The sequence below is a fragment of the Schistocerca serialis genome, chromosome 1 (genome assembly GCF_023864345.2).
Source record: "Schistocerca serialis cubense isolate TAMUIC-IGC-003099 chromosome 1, iqSchSeri2.2, whole genome shotgun sequence".
Lineage (NCBI taxonomy): Eukaryota > Metazoa > Arthropoda > Insecta > Orthoptera > Acrididae > Schistocerca > Schistocerca serialis.
Window position 1 is genome coordinate 324,252,336 of NC_064638.1, and position 17,281 is coordinate 324,269,616.

At 39.4% G+C, this 17,281-nt stretch overlaps 1 long non-coding RNA gene across 1 annotated transcript in view; it reads left to right on the forward strand.

The window, feature by feature from the left end:
* LOC126457344 (uncharacterized) overlaps positions 1-13,796 on the forward strand; it is a 523,254-nt gene extending 509,458 nt beyond the window's left edge. The window contains exon 3 of the long non-coding RNA XR_007585460.1: positions 13,654-13,796. This is a non-coding gene — a long non-coding RNA (uncharacterized LOC126457344). The remainder of the gene's footprint in view (positions 1-13,653) is intronic.
* The last annotated feature ends 3,485 nt before the right edge of the window (positions 13,797-17,281 follow it).

Consider the following 17,281-nt stretch of genomic DNA (forward strand, 5'->3'; position numbering starts at 1 on the left):
GTAATAACTGGTATAATGGGATGTAGCCTCTGCCATGCGCTTCAGAGTGGTCTGAAGAGTGTAGATGTAGATGCAGAAGTCTTGTGAAACACCAGTCGTTGATCTGTATTCATTCCAAACTGAAGATACTCTTTTACTGCGCCAGGTCAGGACAATAGACATTGATATAGATTTCCATTCAAAGAATGACAGATATTACGAGTTGCAGTCGCTGCATTATTGTTGGAAGAATGTATGGACTCGCTGATATTCAGCAGTTCGTTTTTCCTTTACATGGTGCGAAGATCTGAGTGACCGTATGGTTACTCATTTTTCCATTAATTGCACTGCAGTGAATTTTTTTTCATATTTAATGAATAGTATTTGAAGTGGGAAGAAATATTTTTCTTTGAATTTATTCGAACTTCTGTATGTATTATTATACGAAAGGAGCAGCGAAACTTTCATTATCATAGGAAGTGGTCAGATAACGCATTCAGATACTTAATTTAGGGTCCCAGTAGGACTTTATGTACTGGATCCGCTACTGTAATCAGGGAATTTTATGTTAGTCCTTCATCATTGTAGGTTCACCCAAGCTAAATTAGCAGAACTGATTTTATTGAGATACTTCGAAGATTGGCGACTCAAGGTTGGGCTTTTATCTATCTTGCAGGTGTAATTAACCAGAATCGTCACAACTGATGAGATAAACAGAAGAGACATACTGTTGCACTATAGGGCTGTGGTCACTTTCACCTTAGCAGGATTGAGGTACTGACAATATTGAAGCTTTCTATGCCACGTGGAGCAGCTAGCTCAGTTGAGAAATTAGTTGTCTCAGATCTCAAAGATCTGCGTACGAGCTTCGATCCCGTAAAGACTTTTAACCTATCACATACTATCTTTAAAATGCACACCCACAGCACACTTGAGGTTTCACCCCTGCTGCTGTAGCTGTGGCCCCCTACCGCTTTTTTTCTCCATTGTGACTGATATCGAGATTACGGAATAAATTAAAAGTATGGCTGATTGATATCTCGTCAGGAAATACATTAAAAATGTATGTGTGTTATTTTCAGCGGGGAGTCCCCTTTCAGGGAGTTCGGTCATCTAGTGCAAGTCTTTTTATTTGATGCCACTTCGGCAAATTGCGCGTAGGTGATTTTGAAACTATTATGACAACAACAAACACACGCATACACACACACAAACACACACAGACACACACGCAGGCGCGCACCCACACTCATACACACACACATACAGAGAGAGAGAGAGAGAGAGAGAGAGAGAGAGAGAGAGAGCCCCTCTCGAAGAAAATCCCCAAACTGGTAGGGAAACGAACCTGGTGCCCCGTGATCGAGAATCAACAACGCTCACCTCGAGCAGCCGACAAAAACACATAGGTCGAAGAATATAGTAGTATGCCATAACGTTCAACAGACACAACACCGGACAGCGAAGGCTACTATCGTAGGCAAAAGAAAAACTCAACAGAAGAAATATTTAAATTTAAATAACAGGTTTAATGCGGGAAGACGGCAGGCAATCCTGGAAGTAGGCGAAGAATTCAGAAAGACGTTACAGTATTAAATAAAGGAAATCAACATAAGGAATCGTTCATTTCGTAATGGTACAAAATTTTAAGAACAGGAAGACGAAAAAGGCGCCGATAAGTCCATGTGGGCGCTACAGGTTTTACTGAGAACGGCGCATTCACTTGAAAGTGTAGGATACAGGGAGCGTGTGAAGAACTGAAAGAAAAACAATGAGCCATGCGAGTCCCTTTAAACAATCGCTGATGCATATTCAGCGGACGAATTAGAACGGTACTTTGCCGCAGCCCAGGCAGACCACGGAGAACCCTATTCGGCTCCGTGAATTAGCACCAGAGCACACAAAAAATGCAGATATAAAACACGCTGTAGCCATAACTTTCTCTTGCGGGCACACGAGCTTCTGCGTTTCATGGATGTGTTTATTTTCACATAAATCTAACAGCACAAAAACCGTTACATGAATTTTTTGTACGTTTAGGTTGCTTTAGGTTGCGCGATTGTGTGTGCGTGTGTGTGTGTGTGTGTGAGAGAGAGAGAGAGAGAGAGAGACGTAACGGCGAGACACTGTTTCGATTGGAATTCCCAAGTGCTTTCGGAGCCAACAGAGTAATACTTACTTCCCCCGCATTTGTAGGCTGAGAAAGGAGTCCTGTGACGCCTGAAATTTCTTCTCTGCAGATTAAATGTTCAGTTTGGATTCCGTAGAAACACTGGAACACGTAAGGCAATACTGACCTTACGACTTATCTTAGAAGAAAGATTAAGGAAAGGCAAACCTACGTTTCTAGCATTTGTAGACTTAGAGAAAGCTTTTGACAATGTTGACTGGAATACTCTCTTTCAAATTCTAAAGGTGGCAGGGGTAAAATACAGGGAGCGAAAGGCTATTTACAATTTGTACAGAAACCAGATGGCAGTTATAAGAGTCGAGGGACATGAAAGGGAAGCAGTGGTTGGGAAGGGAGTAAGACAGGGTTGTAGCCTCTCCCCGATGTTGTTCAATCTGTATATTGAGCAAGCAGTAAAGGAAACAAAAGAAAAATTCGGAGTAGGTATTAAAATTCATGGAGAAGAAATAAAAACTTTGAGGTTCGCCGATGACATTGTAATTCTGTCAGAGACAGCAAAGGACTTGGAAGAGCAGTTGAATGGAATGGACAGTGTCTTGAAAGGAGGATATAAGATGAACATCAACAAAAGCAAAACAACGATAATGGAATGTAGTCTAATTAAGTCGGGTGATGCTGAGGGAATTAGATTAAGAAATGAGGCACTTAAAGTAGTAAAGGAGTTTTGCTATTTGGGGAGCAAAATAACTGATGATGGTCGAAGTAGAGAGGATATAAAATGTAGGCTGGCAATGGCAAGGAAATCGTTTCTGAAGAAGAGAAATTTGTTAACATCCAGTATAGATTTAAGTGTCAGGAAGTCGTTTCTGAAAGTATTCGTATGGAGTGTAGCCATGTATGGAAGTGAAACATGGACGATAAATAGTTTGGACAAGAAGAGAATAGAAGCTTTCGAAATGTGGTGCTACAGAAGAATGCTGAAGATTAGATGGGTAGATCACATAACTAATGAGGAAGTATTGAATAGGATTGGGGAGAAGAGAAGTTTGTGGCACAACTTGACCAGAAGAAGGGATCGGTTGGTAGGACATGTTCTGAGGCATCAAGGGATCACCAATTTAGTATTGGAGGGCAGCGTGGAGGGTAAAAATCGTAGAGGGAGACCAAGAGATGAATACACTAAGCAGATTCAGAAGGATGTAGGTTGCAGTAGGTACTGGGAGATGAAAAAGCTTGCACAGGATAGAGTAGCATGGAGAGCTGCATCAAACCAGTCTCAGGACTGAAGACCACAACAACACAACAGATTAAATGTACTGGCTAGCTGGAAAAGCGTGAAGGCGGTGTTGTATCATGTCTGCGGTAGTATTTACAGACGCATTCAACAGCGTAAACTACACGTCCTTGTGAAGTTATCGACTTTATTATAACATGCTCTGTCCATTAACGTGCAGACTCCACTGCAGATCTGTAGAACGTATTTAAATAAAAATTACTATTCCTCAACTTCACAGCACTTCTCGCTGCAAACGAAATCTTTGCAGACAATATAGACAGCTACTGAAAGCGTCAAAAGGACCAAAAGCACACAATGAAAGGGACGAAATACTTCCCTAAGCACCCTTCGTGCTGTATTCGTTTCTGGCTATGCCTTTGTATGTAGAACGAATTCGGGTTTATGCCTCATATTATATACTCCATCGATTTTAAATATTATGTTTCACAAGCGCTTGCCGTTTATATTACAATGTCGGGGCAAATTGGATTAACAACCACCTAGCCGGCCGTGGTGGCCGAGCGGTTCTAGACGCTACAGTCTGGAAACGCGCGACCGCTACGGTCGCAGGTTCGAATCCTGCCTCGGGCATGGATGTGTGTGATGTCCTTAGGTTAGTAACGTTTAAGTAGTTCTAAGTTCCAGGGGACTGATGACCTCAGAAGTTAAGTCCCATAGTACTCAGAGCCATTTGAACCATTTTGAACAACCACCTAAAAGTCAAGAAACACAACATCCACGTTACAGATACAAGATGCAGTCAAACAAAAAAAGATAGGTGAATAAAGTAAGTAAACTGTTTATTATTTCAAAAATAATCGTAATTATTAATACATTTGTCCCACTGTGACACTGAATGGTCAATGCCTTCGTGGAAAAATGTTTGCAGTTGCCTATGGGACTATGATCGTACCCAGACGTGCACTTCTTCGTCCGAAGCAAATCAATCGCCACGAATGTCTTCCGACGTTAATTGCGTGTGAGGAGATCGGGACTGCATGGAGAATGTGTAAGGTCTTCAAAGCGAAACTTCTGCCTACCTTATGTTGCACGGTTGTTTCGAGTAGGCTGCAGATGTAATTACGATGTTGTTGCTTAGAAGTGTTACGCATTATTGATGCCTCATTGTGTTTGCAAAGTTTGGGAAATCTTACTTGTAATACAACTTTATTTTCTCTCAAATTTTCGTACAGGTCTTGCGTATTATCATAAGCATACAGGCTGTGCGTACTTTGATAAGTTAAACAGACACTTTAGAAATGGAAATATTTAGTTTAAAGGTCCATAGATCTTACAAGTGTGGTACCTTACATATAATACAGTGAATCACAGATATTTGTATTTATTTTTAAGGTATGGACTCTGAAATTGTCCTTACAGATGTCACATCTTTTGTTCCCGTCTTTGGTCACCTACAGAGTGTGTATACACATTGCATGTCTCTCTGAAGTTTAAGCTATATATTGTAATAAAACACTTTATTCCTTTCCAAAATCGAACACCTTCTTCCTTCCTAAAATCAAACACTATCTGCCTTCCTTCCTATTATGATGTTTGTTTGTGTTGTGCGTGTCGCATATTTTTATTAAGCATGTAATAGTTGAGTATATGAATTGCAGCCTATAAACCTTTTATAGCACTTTGCCGCCATAATAATGTTTGCAAATTTCGTCGAAAAGAGCCAGCATAACCTCCGTTGGGCTGCATCATTTGTAATAAAAGCATTAATTGTCAGTCAGTATCTCCAATTACATTTTTCTAGTGCATAACATGATGTGTCATCTTTATCCCTCCTAAAACGGTGGTTGAGAGTGATTTATAAGGGGAATTATTTAATTTGAGGGTGTATTGTGACTTTCATTGAGTGTAGATGTAAATACTTACATTCATATTGTGATTTCTGGTGTAATGACTCTTACATTTTCTTTTGAGATGTCACATTTCTCTGTTACTGTCATTGGTCGTCTCGTGAGTGTGTGTAAACGATGCATAACTTTCTGCAGTTTAAGTCACATGTTGTAATAAAACACCTTCTTCCTTTCCAAAATCAAACATTTCCTATCTTCCTTCATTCCTGAAATGGTGATCGTTTGTCTTTTGACTGCTTTCGTACTTGCCTGTTTAACGTAGTATTTTAGGTGGCACATATTTTCTGAAGCTAATCGTGGTCAGCATAGTTTTACAATATCGAACCCTTTACACCTCATTTCTAAAAAGTATCCTGTTGTTTGTAACTATTTGATCATGGAAACAATACTAGAGTGCTTGTTTTTGAGTTGGCAAATGTCTGTAGGCACTAATTTGACTACTATGTGTTTCTGTAGAACATAATATTGTGATATTTGATACAGACATTGCAATTTTTTGCATTGTATTGGTATTTTTGTAGACATCTTAGAATATTCTGACATTTGACAAGCATCATAGACGTGGAACGCGATTAACTTAATGATATATTGTGTCTTAAACCATGTGTAGCCTACAGACCGAACGTTGCACGTTTTTACCAGTGCAGACATCTGTTGGTGACAGTGAACAACTCGCAGTACAAAGATTTAGCATTTTGCGCTTTTGACACATCAGCCATCTGTGGGTGACAGTTAACGACTGGGATACAATCATCAGTTGATTTCGTTTCGTGTTTTCAGGGTTTATAGAGTAGTATTTAAAGTAACTCATATTGGAAGTTAAATAGTACTAATTCATTATTTATATTTTATAAGCAACTTTGGTTTTTAATTACTTACAGTATGTTGTATACATGTTCCAATAACCAATAGCGAATGATATGCAGGGTGTCCCATTTATCTTGACCACCCTAAATAACTGTTTGTCCAGATGCAAATTACAAAATGTTTCAAGCAAATGTTCTTTAGCCGCCAGGGGGACATCAATCAGCATGATTGCCTTCGTTGTCGCTTTGTTTTCTACAAATATATGAACAGCGGTATGACTTTTTTAAATGGTATCCTGTATTTTTTAATTCGGTAATTCATTTCCTCTCTTAAAGACCTATCCAAAAATGTATCGCAGTGTACCATTCAGTGAAACACGGCGTTATTAATTACATAACACAACATTGACTTTGAGCCCGGGATCACAAACTCGTCCACTTGCTGGAGTTGTCAGAAAACAAATGAAAACCAAGTAAAAGTAACACAAAATTGACTTTGACTCACATGTACCAATGCCCAGGAGTAGAACATTCAAAGGTTCTCAAAGTGGTGAACCTGGACACCGATACACTGGTGCACTCGTTGAATGAAAGAATTATTTACTTCTTCCAGTGCTGAATGCTGAAGAGAATTACAAGCAAAACGATACGTTCGTGCATGTCCTCTGGAGTTGTTGGAATATCGCGATAGACAACGTCTTTAATGCATCGCCAAAGAAAAAAGTCCAGTGGAGTTAAATCAGGAGACCTAGCAGTCCAAGTAAATGTTTCTCCTCGACCAATCCATCTGGCAGGATACCTTCCGTTCAGAATGCGACGTGCACACAAGGCATTATGTACTGGACATCCATCGTGTTGATACCACGTAAGCATTCTGGTTCTTAGTGGCACTTCATTCAGAAGAGGAGGAAGAATTCGTCTGAGGAAGTTGGCATGCGCTGTGCCGTTTAGATTACCATTGATCAAATAAGGGCCAATAACTGTAGTATCAAGCATCCCACGCCAAACGTTAACTCTCCACTGAAGCTGATGTTCCACCTGTCTAAGCCATCGTGGGTTGTCACTGGACCAATAATGCATTTTCCTTGTATTTACCTGTCCTTTGTTTGAGAAGGAACATTCATCGGTAAATAGAACATTGAAGAAGTAGTTCGGGCTGGCGAAGATTTGCTGCTACGCCCACTGACAGAACTGTACACGATTCTGGAAATCATTCCCATGCAATTCTTGATGTTGGTGTACATGGTAAGGATGGAACCGGTGCCGTGTAAGAAAACGATGTACACGGATTTAGGAATGCTAGTCTCGTGTTCAAGCTGTCGTGTGCTCACATGTGGATTCATAGCGACGGAACCGAGAACATTAACTTCGGCAGCTTCGTCTGTGCGAATGCTACGACGATTGCGTTGTGGTGGGTTGAAACTTCCCGTTTCATGAAGCGTTGCAACAAGACTAGAAAACATCCGTGGAGAAGGTGGGTTCTTGTCAGGATATCGTTCTCTGTACAGTTCCGCTGCCTGCGTAGCATTTCGCCTACCTTTTAACAACAACAATAAAAGAAACGTTATGTCGATGCAGTTTGTAGGAAGGACAACCTTTACTGTATGCCTACTGTACACAACAGTATTTAAAAGGACTAAACCACTGTACTAAATGTACCCGTAGATACGACAACAGTGATGCAATTACTGTTCTGATAACTTACATTCCCCACAGATGAGCAGCATTTCTACCTTCTTTTCGTTGGTGTACATTCTACTCAAACAACTCTTCGACTGACGATGGTTGACGGAATGATGGGTATGCATTCTACTTATGTTTACATTTGTCCTCTGTCAACGTAAGCACGTGGATGTGTTCCATTACCCCGAGTACCTGCACTAACAACGTCAATGTTGTGGTATGTAATTAATAACCTTGTGTTTCAGTGAATGCTAGACTGTGATACATTTTTGAATATGCCTTTAGGAGAGGAAATGAATTACCGAATAAAAAATACAGGGTTCCATTTAAAAAAGACATACTGCTGTTAATATATTTGTAAAAAACAAAGCTACAACGAAGGCAATCATGCTGATTGATGTCCCCCTGACGGCGAAAGAACATTTGCTTGAAACATTTTGTAATTTGCATCTGGAAAAACAGTTATTTATGGTGGTCAAGATAAATGGGACACCCTGTATAGTTTTGAACGAAATTTTTCTATGTGACGATTAAGTCAATCCATAAACGACTTTTTGGAAGTCAGTAATGAAAACATGGTTCATCATTTTTTATGCGATTTATATCCTCTGAAGTATTTCATGATAAATAATTCGGACGCTTCTCCCAGATGAACTACACTTTTGTAGTTTACATTAGGCTCTGACTGGAAGAGAGGGAGGTGTATAATGTATTTTTTGATAAGTAATTCAGGTCGTTCAGATACTCTTGAGCAAAGCTTAGGTGACACCACCCTGTGGCTGGCTCTGATTGGAGGAGAGGGAAGTGAAACACTATGTAGCATTTGTGTACCTTTTTGTGTATATAATGCATATCTTTGACTTTCAAGTTGAGATTACCTAATCTTTTACTGCATATTTGTCACCATTTTCTAATATTACACTTTGATTGGTTGGGTATAAGGCCCAATAGGCTCGTTTCCATCATCTTGGGTTTGTAATACTATGCTGTAATTGATTGGAGATAGGATCGAGTAGGAGAGCGAATGGGGCTTTAACTTTTCCACTAACATAATTTGGTTAGTTATTTTCTTGTAGTATGGTTCCATAGTTTCCATAAAGTTTTTAAAGGATATCATCTTGCTTTCAGCTGTTAGAATTTTATTTCTCAGTTGCAGTTTCGGCCATTAAGCCATTTTCAAACATCTACAAAATATAATACAATGTAATGAGAACAGCCGGCCGTTGTTGCCAACCGGTTCTAGGCGCTTCAGCCCGGAACCGCGCTGCTGCTATGGTTGCAGATTCGAATCCTGCCTCGGGCATGGATGTGTGTGATGTCCTTAGGTTAGTTACGTTTAGGTAGTTCTAAGTCTAGGGGACTGATGACCTCAGATGTTAAGTCCCATAGTGCTCGGAGCCATTTGAACCATTTGATTTGTAATGAGAACAATTTGTAGTGGGATTAACAGTAGGTACGTCGAAATTTATAGTTTTTTCATATTCTTGTAGCATACTTAGAACGTACTACACAGGGTAGAAAAAGGTGGATTGATGGACGCTCTAGAAGAAATTTGAATTTATAGCGCATTCAAATAACAACCACATACTCAATGAATAAACAGACTTCAGAAATAAAAATTATATCGATTATTTTAAACATTTATTCTGATGTATTGTAAGTGTACACTTGTAATTGTGTGATACGAGGTGCATTCAAGTTCTAAGGCCTCCGATTTTTTTTCTAATTAACTACTCACCCGAAATCGATGAAACTGGTGTTACTTCTCGACGTAATCGCTCTGCAGACGTACACATTTTTCACAACGCTGGCGCCATGATTCCATTACAGCGGCGAAGGCTTCTTTAGGAGTCTGTTTTGACCACTGGAAAATCGCTGAGGCAATAGCAGCACGGCTGGTGAATGTGCGGTCACGGAGAGTGTCTTTCATTGTTGGAAAAAGCCAAAAGTCACTAGGAGCCAGGTCAGGTGAGTAGGGAGCATGAGGAATCACTTCAAAGTTGTTATCACGAAGAAACTGTTGCGTAATGTTAGCTCGATGTGCGGGTGCGTTTTTTTGGTGAAACAGCACATGCGTAGCCCTTCCCGGACGTTTTTGTTGCAGTGCAGGAAGGAATTTGTTCTTCAAAACATTTTCGTAGGATGCACCTGTTACCGTAGTGCCCTTTGGAACGCAATGGGTAAGGATTACGCCCTCGCTGTCCCAGAACATGGACACCATCATTTTTTCAGCACTGGCGGTTACCCGAAATTTTTTTGGTAGCAGTGAATCTGTGTGCTTCCATTGAGCTGACTGGCGCTTTGTTTCTGGATTGAAAAATGGCATCCACGCCTCATCCATTGTCACAACTGACGAAAAGAAAGTCCCATTCATGCTGTTATTGTGCGTCAACATTGCTTGGCAACATGCCACATGGGCAGCCATGTGGTCGTCCGTCAGCATTCGTGGCACCCACCTGGATGACACTTTTCGCATTTTCAGGTCGTCATGCAGGATTGTGTGCACAGAACCCACAGAAATGCCAACTCTGGAGACGATCTGTTCAACAGTTATTCGGCGATCCCCCAAAACAATTCTCTCCACTTTCTCGATCATGTCGTCAGACCGGCTTGTGCGAGCCCGAGGTTGTTTCGGTTTGTTGTCACACGATGTTCTGCCTTCATTAAACTGTCGCACCCACGAACACACTTTCGACACATCCATAACTCCATCACCACATGTCTCCTTCAACTGTCGATGAATTTCAATTGGTTTCACACCACGCAAATTCAGAAAACGAATGATTGCATGCTGTTCAAGTAAGGAAAACGTCGCCATTTTAAGTATTTAAAACAGTTCTCATTCTCGGCGCTGGCGGTAAAATTCAATCTGCCGTACGGTGCTGCCATCTCTGGGACGTATTGACAATGAACGCGGCCTCATTTTAAAACAATGCGCATATTTCTATCTCTTTCCAGTCCGGAGAAAAAAAATCGGAGGCCTTAGAACTTGAATGCACCTCGTATATACAATCCACTCAAAATCACTACACATAAAATGGAATATTGACTAGTTGTTCTTTAATGTGCATTTATGTGTATTAAGTTGTTATCTCTGCCTGTATGTCAAAATATTGTAAGTGTAGCATATGAATTTCAACGTATATTAAGTTATTATCTCTGCCTGTATGTCAAAATCTTGAAGTGTAGTATATGAATCTCATAAAACTACAAAATTGATTGTACTTGTTGTTAACCCCACCGTAACTTGTTCTCATTACATTGTATTATGTTTTCTAGATGTTGGAAAATTGCTTAATAGCGAAATTGCAACTGCAGCATAAAATTCTAACAGGTGAAAGCAAGATGAAACTGGGTTAGCTCCACCACCTTAGAATTTTTGTACTACACAATGTTTGGTAGTAGATTAATAGGGAGAGAGGAGAGGATTTTACATTTCAAATTATTAGTGAACTTATTGATTTTACTGATTTATTTGGTTTTATTAACTGATTGACTTTATTGATTGTCACGTTCAAGGTCAACTGTCATTGAGCCAAGCACCTGAATGTAGGCAACCCCCAATGCAAGAACAAATTGTGTCCAGAATCCTCATAGTAATCCATTGACATTTCAATCTTTCTGTTTAGGTTCATGTTGTTTTTACTTTCACACAGTCAGTAACAACAGAAAGTTTTGGGTTATTTCTAAATACTTCTCAAACACCATTTTTCTCTGCTGCGTTGTGAAATGTTTTCATATGGAATGGCAATTATTTTTACAATTCAGACATCTCAGATTGTATGCTACTGTACAATCTTTCGTCGTAGTAATACTGCTATGTAACATTTGCCTCTTGCAGTTCCAGAGACAGGGCTTTCAATACATTGAAAAAATAATAAAGTAAAGCTACTAAGTGTACCTCAAGCTATAAGTAACATAAATTTTCTTCAGATATGTAGAATTCGATCCTTAATTACAATACACCAAGTAACGAATGACAAATGACAATATATGAACAACATCTTAACAACACGTTATTGTTGTAATGAACAAAAATGCTAACAAGATTTGCGTCAGTCCAACAAAAATATTGTAGTACTCAACTAATCTTAATTTTTTGAACGTCAGCTTTCTCCGCGAATTTCATTTATGAACTCTTCTCGGTGTCTTTTTGAAATAAGTGTTGAACAATTTCTTACGCGCCAACAGCTAATACAGTTCGTTAAGTAGGAACGTGGTCGGAATTACACACACATGGTAAAAGATATCGCCTTAATCCTTTCACAGCCCAACTGAGGGAACCCTTGTTCTTCATGCAATGTCTATAAACCGTTAGTTTACTTTTAATTCTTGACTGGGATACACAAGAAGACCGACATTTGCAGCTTACGCGTCGCATCTGGAGGCTGTATTTCTCTGTAACCCCAAAAGTCAGAAAATGAGTCATGCCGCGGAGTCTAGATATATGGGGAAACAATATTCATTTGTACATAAGTGGGTAACACGCTATACGTTGGTTATAAATGTGTATGACTTTGACAATGCACTTAATTAATGTCTCTCCTTGTGTATCTCAGCCAAGAATTCAAAGTAAACTAATGCTTTAAGGATACTGCATGAATGACAAAGGCTTACTCTATTGGGCTGTAGAAGAACTAAGGTGATATCTTTCACCACCTATGTGTAATTCCGGCCACGCCCTTACTTAACAGCCTGTATTTCACCTATTTGACGAGTGGGAAACTCGTTGAAATGTGGCTTTAAGACGATGCTGCCACTCGGCTGATCACCCAAGAAAATTTCACTAGTATGCTAAATTTATGATCATTCCCGTGATGTAAGAAAATCTATTGAAGCTTCATTTAGGCATAAAAGCTTGCACATTCATAGATGTACTGGGTCGTGTAGACGTTCATTTTTCAGCGTGACTCGGGATTACCCTTTCTGAGTCTCTAGTGGTCTTTTCTAAGAAGCTGTGTCATTTTTCCGCTAGTGTCATTATGAAACAGTGAACATTTAAATACGGCGAGTACACGGATCACAGTTTATGATTTCTATAGTTAATTGTGTAGAGATCACTGAAAGTTGCATCAACGAATACCAGTGAACTAATAGGAAGAACTAATGAATAGCATTGTAGCTAATTCCTTACCCTACAGAAAAACATAGGTCTATTGCAATTAAGACGATCCCCTCTTATAACATTTTTGGGAGTTACTTGTGATGGCAATTCTAAAACCACTCTCCAGGACTTTCATGTAAATAATGCAATGCAAGTAACACAGTTTATTAGAAACACTTTACGGTTTCTGGCATATCTTTACGAATGACACATTAAAGGGGATAAGTAGAACAAAGAAAGCAGTGATTAACGGCTCTGGGAGAACGTGTGTCATTTCTTATTTGCACATTTATGTCTGTTCCTGCAAGTAATGACAGTATATACTAACAGATAGACGAGAGCCCCCCTGACAAGGTGAAGTGGTACACTGGTTGAGACATGCTAGTTGTAATTGGGTGGCAAATGGGGGGGGGGGGGGCTCAAATTCTCTTTCCGCTACACTGATCTAGGCTTAAAGGGGTTGTATGAATCGACTATTAATGTAATAAACACCTTTCCAGTGCAGACATAACCTTCGAACGAACAAAAAATCGTATAGTTCAACTCTAAGTTGAACATGCTCGACTGATCTGACAAGTCGAATGTTTGATTTTATACGTACTACGTTTGCTTTTCTAGTAGGCAGTCTTCGAAATGACTGTTCTGCACGAAACCTGAAGCACTCAAATTACTTCTGGGCTACTTGTGAATGACTGAATGACATACTGAAACTGTTAGGAGTAAATAATCGCTCCTGCATAGTGTCAAAAGGTACCAAAATTTACGGATTTGTATCTAACATGCTAACGAGGACCTCTCTCTTCCAGGTAGCCTCACTGATAACACGCAAGAAAAAGCTATTGACCGCAGTGTAATGTCTTGGACCACGAAAGGAACGCATGAGGTGCGCTTTTCCAAAGAATTCTCCAGATGCCTGTCTGAGCTCTAAATATTGGAAGCCTCATCTAGGGACATGGTAAGAAAATATTCCGCTACTCAAGACAGTATTAGTAGATGCCTACTCATCCGTCAGTCATATCAGTATTACCAACATGTATTAAGTCAGTTCTCAACCATGATTTCAGTCTTAAGAAGATTGCTTTGCGTCTACTTGGCTCCACCACAATGAGAGTATCTACTGTAAAGTGAAGAAAGAGACAATCAAAGAACCGGTAGAGTTGCACTGAGAAGATTACTGCCCCAAACATTTCCCTGAAGACCTGATGTAGAAAGTACAACAGCGGTAAGAAGCAACATTTGTTATTAATTTACATATTAATTAGTAATAGAAGTTGCTTTTTTAATTTAGATATGCAGAAGATTTTCCAGCTAGTTATAATGCCATAAATGAAATATTCTAATACCAGAACTGTATACTATAAACACATGTTGTCTATTTTTATCGAATTTCGTAATAATTGTTATTTGCACGAAAATAAGTTCACAACTATTCTTTTTTTTTTCTACAGAGAAATTTGCATTATAAACATCCATTAGAAGTGGTTTCAGTATATGGTTATCTATTCGCACTTACTGTGTTCTGAAGAGACAGGGTCGCCTGGAAGAGAAACTTCAGGTAAAAGATAATACCAGGACAGTTTAGGATCAAAATTCAACTTTACATATAAAAACTGCGTTTCTTTTGTTGATAAAAATGATAATTTCTGCTACTATTATGTTGTATCCAGTACACTATCCTTACTTAACTTCCTAGTAAGCGTAAATCCAAAATTTGATGAAGTGTAGAAATTTAAATGCTTAGGTGAAAATATGCAAATCGGAGAAACAGAGAAAGAAATCGATGAATTAAGCAAACTGCAAGTGATTAAAGAATCAAAAAAGATGTCTTTAATAGTCTCACAGTCAACACCAATACAGAGTCAAAGAAAAAAGATTTTATGCTCCATAATGTACGTCTATAATTCCAAGTTAAATAGAAAAGGCCGACAAGGATAGCTGAAAGATTTTAAAATTATTCTAGAGGTCACTATCAATGGAAAAATGCGAAAATACAGGGAAAAAATGAAAATTAAGGAAGTGAGAACTGGAGTATCACAAAAACTAAAATAAACTGTTCATTATAATTATAAGCACTGACTCCTACAGAGTTGTGGTCTGGTTCACCTCCGCGAATGCACGAACAATGGACGTTGAAAGTTAACTACAGTGATGATGTAACTTTCATATTCAGCCCGAATATAGGAGGTAGCTATTTCCTGTGGAAAGTTTCGAGCCAGGTCATCCATAGAAAAAAGTAAAAACCCTGGACAGAAAATTATTGAGTGTCCGAACAGTACCCGTATCTACGTCTGAAGGCAAGGCTAAAACGTCACCACAGTACAACCATGGAGCGTAGTGTAGACATTATAGATACTTGGAAACTGACTACAGTACTTTTTTTTCATTATGTGCACCAAAAGATACAGTGGGCCGTTTGTGTCCTGGCCCATACTGACCCATAACTGGGTCAGGGTATTTTCAGCTATACAAGAAACGAGATAGTAAAGAACAGTGGGAGCTGCAAATGGGAATATTTGGGATGTCCTGACCCACTGCAGAGTCAGGATATTCTCAGCCATGTAACAATCAAATTGACAGTATAACAACTGCAGTCGCAGATGGAAATATTTGGCTAGGGATTTCCAGAATTTTTCTTCAGCTAAGGAAAATCTTCCGAAAACCTTTGTCAAAACCAAGGGTTCAGAACTATTTTTGATTCTTATCATACAATGAAGGCTTTTAAGACTGGATGCCTTAACTGCTGGTAAGCCACCTGCAGGTATTTTTAATTCTGTTCCCAGAGAAAAAAATATTAAAGCAAAGTGTATGTGTAAATGAACTTTTTCACGTGCTTATAGAGCAAAGTCGATGACTTCCTGGACAAATGTGGTGTACCAATACCGCAACCGATAGCATGCTGCGAGCTGCTCCCGAGGGTTTATTCATAATCATCCACTAGGGAGACTTCAGAGTGCAGCTGTTCACTCGTATGGTCGCAGCCTCTGTTGGACTGGACTTAAATGCTGCGTGCCGAAGCACGCTGTTTCCATCTGTGGAGTCAGTTTCCACGTCACTGTTATGTGGGCGTTCAAATAGTTCTGTCTCTCCATCGCTACTAGCAAACATAAGAGAGAGAGAGAGAGAGAGGTCCACTATATCAAAACAAAGAAAGTGAGTTACGTTATTTCGCAATGTACTGAGGATGGACATCAGCAGATTTCCCGGATGAATTCCGAGTTATTTTTACAAGCGTGAAAATACAAGAAACGGCAGCCAACGAATGCACTACATCATGACAGTAACTGGTACAAAAAAAGACACAGTATAAAAGAATATTACCGTATAAGTTTAATGCAATAATTTGCTATTCTCCTGGAGAATTGTCAGAAAAATAATGACTGCTGAACTGAAGAAAGGAACATAAAACTGAAGAGCTACAGCAAAGAAAGGAAAAAATTGGAGAAGAAGTAAGAAAGGATGCGTTATATTATTTTATGTAGTCCCTAGGAGACAAAAAGAAAAACATGAAAATGAAAGTCGCCTGCTGACACAGAGCGAATTTTGACAGTTTTGAATTGTTTCTTCTATTGTGTCAGTTAAATACATAGTAAACTGTATGGAATTCCAGTCCTTAGAAGTCCTACGTACGAACATTTTCACGATACACAAATATTTGTATATGTATCTTAAAAATCTGCAGATTACATTTGTTATAATGTTACGGTATTGTACTTCTACAGTCCTGTAACTTTACAGCCTCAATAAACTAATTAATCATTCCAGTTCCTTGTATGACTTAATTAACAACAGGTCTACTACATTTTCTAGGCTGAGTGAGTCGTTTCCCCTACCTGTCTAGGCAAATGCCACGTTTTCTAACCGACCGTTTCTCAGAACCATTAAGTACTAACATTTGAAACACGGAGAGCACAAAATACACGAATTTCATGAGTGTCGCACACGTTTTCCATCTATAAGTCGAGATGTCCATCTGGCGACAGGAAGTTCATACCACCATTGAAACCACGGCGTCGTCTTTGAGTGTGCGTGCAGAGTGCGATTGACGGTGACTCCTGGAAGATCACCACCAGCGGTACTCGGGTAGCGTGCTCAGACTTCTAGCTGCCTGCTACTTTTTAGAAAGGAACATTATTGTAATATATAGCATTCGCTGTAAAGAAACTTTCTCACGGAGCAGAACTGCGAGCTGAAAACTCGAAACTAATATCCTGCTTTTTAACAGTAATTCTCTCATCAGTTCCTCTAAAGCACTTTCCAAAATCGGCCGAAGTTGTCCTGCATACTTTATTGGGCTAGTAGCCCTGGGAGAAATAAAGTGAGTGAGAACGACTTACTCGTAGACGCAGCATTAGGATGGAATATCTATGAGTCAGCCGTACGCGTTCGGTTCGAGTCCATACAAGAGCAACTGATTCGGCGAAGCATAATGGTGAT